Genomic DNA, 3,469 nt, shown 5'->3' on the forward strand with positions numbered 1-3,469 from the left:
ATTAGGTTTGCCCAGCATCTTGCTCTGCAGCCAAATGGTGATGCAGTTTGTATAATTAGTTTCAGGGTATATATATATATATATATATATATATATATATATATGTCACTTTATCTTATTACGCATTTCTTTTATCTGGCATTTTATTCAGTTTTTGATGCCTGTGAAATTTATGGCCAAGTTTTCTGAAACGTTACAGTAATAACACACAGCTTATATATTTGATGGATTTATTACCTCCTTCTGAGGTTGAGAAGTTTGTTTTATTATCATAAGTCCCCTTTTGTGTTCATGTGGTGCCTAGGGTCTTGTCAGGCGTAGACGGTCAATAAACCCATTATCACTACACTTTTTTGCTGTTTTTCTTTCTAATTTACAGTTAGAAGCAAGTTTTCACTTAGTGCTGTCTAAATAGGAAGCACTAATTCCTTAAACCAATCTACATTCCTACCAACAGCGGAGAAAGCTTCCCTTTTCCCCACAGTGTCTCTGACATTTGTTGCTGGGTGATTTCTTTACGACAGCCATTCTTTCTGGGGTGAGATGCTGTCTCAGTGTTGTTTTAATTTGCAGTTCACGGATGGCTAATGATGTGGAGCATTTTTTCAAATATTTATTAGCTTCTATAATTTCATACTCCGAGAAGTGTGTGTCCATCTCAGATGCCCATTTCTGGACTGGGTCTTTAAATTTTGGATCTCTAATGTTTTTTTTAGTTCTTTATAAATTCTAGAGAGAATACCTTTGTCTGAGTGCTTATTAGTCAAGATTTTTTCAAAATTTGTGGGTGGTCTTTCACTTTGTTGGTAATTTCTTTTGACATACTTTGAACCACTTAAGAAAACACTGAACTTAACTTGAAGATATTTTTGGTTTAAAAAGGCTTCATGTGAGTAATTTCTGTGGGTAGATATGAGATGTCCATGTATCTGTATAAACTTATACACAAAGAGAAAAAAATATCCAACTTGTAAGTTATGTAATAATATAGTCAACTGTAGTACTATGACACTGCCTGGGACACTGCCTGTATTAATTTTTTTTCTTTTTTCTTTTCTATTTTTTTGCCAGCGGCTCAGTCCACTCAAGGGGCAGGGCTGGCACAGCAAGTGGTGCCAGGGATCGAACTGCAGTCCCTGCACACTTGCTGGAGCAGACCACTGTGCTATCTCACTAGCCCTGCCCATCTTAAATTTGAAATGTTGGCTAAGTGTTCTACTCACCTTCAATCACTGGTCGTTAGAGACTGCATTTCTACATTGTGTGACCTGCAGGAATCTATAGGAATAACTGAATCACAGCCCCAAATTTGGTATGGGAAAAGTAAAAAATTTATAAACATCATCAATTTGTATTATAATTTAACAATTTATATAAAATTTTCCAAACTGTAGCATTTCAGAACAGTGCACATGAATTTTCACAAGCCTGTTTTCCGTGTGTGTGTGTGTGTGTGTGTGTGTGTGTGTGTGTGTGTGTTCTGTGCACAACACCCCCGGGGCGCCCGCAGCGAGTGGCTTCTGTTCGCCGTTGGGCGAATCATAAACTGTGCTGACTGAGGCAATCCCCTCTCCCTATTTTTGTGTCTCGGTTGGGCGTCTGTTCTTTTGGATGCTCAGATCTTTCCATAGTGGAGAAAGAGTATTTGCAACCTTCCCTTCTGCGGACTGTGGCTCTCTCCACTCGCTTCTGGCTTGAAAGGCCGGGGTGCTAAGTGGACTGCGCTGTTCTTTCCTGCTTGTGCTGCTATTTTGTCTGAAAGATACAACTCTACGTGCTGTCTCTTGCCTCTTCCCAGCCCATAATGTGTTGCCCTCAAGTGGGGTGTTCCAGCTACAGTCCGTAGTGCGAGGGCTTGCAGCTGTTACGCTGGTTCTTTCCACAACCAGCTTAGGATGCTGTGCGTTTTGTTTTCCTTATTTTGAATCTCCCCCATCTGTTAATTTGAAATTTTGAAATGTTTTAGTCATAAAAAAGAAAAAAATCTTGTATGAAATGTTAATATATATGATAGCTAAGATAATTGTACTAGTAATGTCTATTAATTTGTGGAAAGGAAGAGTTCCTGCTTAATTCTTCCAAATTTTTTGGCCAATGTTGCAAGCTTATATCTGGTAACCCGAAGATAAAAATATGCGCTATAACAAGCACTGTTGATTTCCTATTGCATTGTTTTGAAGTTTTTCATTTTTCCCCCCCACAGGAAGCAGCTTTTATTGATGGATTATTTCCAGAAACCAAAAAGGGTATGTACTCATTTTCAGTTTCCCCCTTTGTCTCCAGGAACAAGGCTTCCATTGTTCTATTTGGGGAGAGGATATAAATCACCTCTTGGTCTCCCAAAGTCCAAGTCTTTCTTCTGTCTGTACAGAAACTCTGGCATTACTGACTGTGTCGCTGTCTTCCCCCCCCCCCCAGTGATGCCCAAGGCAGCTATTTGGTAACAACCTGAGGTGGTGGTTGTAGGGGGAAGCCATCAGATAAATGAGAAGAACGATGCGCAAGAAAACAGGCACATGACCTATTAGAGGTCCCTCTATCCTGTCTCAGTCCTTTGAGCCTTCATTGCTTGCATTTCTCTTTGTGCTGGATCACACCTTTCTGAATCAGATCAGGAATTTCCACTGCCAGCCAGGGACCCAGCCCCAGGGCCATAAGATGAGCTAGTCCAAACTTGGGCACATTCCTGGCCCACAGAGGTTTGAAGTGATCAGTCAGGCATATTTTGCCACCCCTGTACATCTTTGCTGTCTTCCCATCCAGCTCAGGGACTGCAATCTCTGGAGCAGTAGTAGGATATGTGATTGGAATGTCAAACTCGATGTCAAACTCGTATTTGAGGAGGTCATGGATGTACCAGCATTTCCCGAACCACCCGGATAAGAGACTGATATTCTTCCTTTAGTCGCTGCACCCACAACTCCCGATCTCAGGGTCCGGTGTTTGTCTTCAGCACTGGGATCTCAGACACAACTTGGCGAGTGGCTTCGTCCGCCATCTTGGATCAGGGCACAAAGCTGAAGTTTTTCATTTTTAATGCTTTTTAAAATTTTCATTCTCTTTAAAATAAAAAAATTAAAAAGAATTATTACTGTTTTTGAACGTTTGCTAATAACTTTGGCAGCCCTGCTATTTATAGTCCGATTTCCTTTCTGTGCTTTTTCTCTGCTTGTAGGAACTCAGACATCTCCCAAGCAGGATTCTTCTGCCGGTCGCGTGCAGAATCTTTCTCCACATGCAAATGTCACCAGGGTGCGAAAAATCGTTTAATCTGTGTCCTTCCATGCATCTTGTCCCACTGGAGAGGATTCAGATTTGGATGGAAGGCTCAGGGCCCACTGGGAAAACCCCAAGTTAGAACTCGGAAGTCCCATACACCTTGGGATCAGCTGGCTGCCACCGTGGACACCCCGGACAGCTCAGCGATGGAGTAGTGGCCGCCACCATGGACGCCCCGGACAGCTCAGCG

At 42.0% G+C, this 3,469-nt stretch overlaps 1 pseudogene; it reads right to left on the reverse strand.

The window, feature by feature from the left end:
• Positions 1–2,507: 2,507 nt before the first annotated feature.
• LOC111816597 lies at positions 2,508–2,998 on the reverse strand (annotated as a pseudogene).
• Between the last annotated feature and the right edge of the window lie 471 nt (positions 2,999–3,469).

The sequence above is a fragment of the Octodon degus genome, unplaced genomic scaffold (assembly GCF_000260255.1).
Source record: "Octodon degus isolate 3935 unplaced genomic scaffold, OctDeg1.0 scaffold00035, whole genome shotgun sequence".
Classification (NCBI taxonomy): domain Eukaryota; kingdom Metazoa; phylum Chordata; class Mammalia; order Rodentia; family Octodontidae; genus Octodon; species Octodon degus.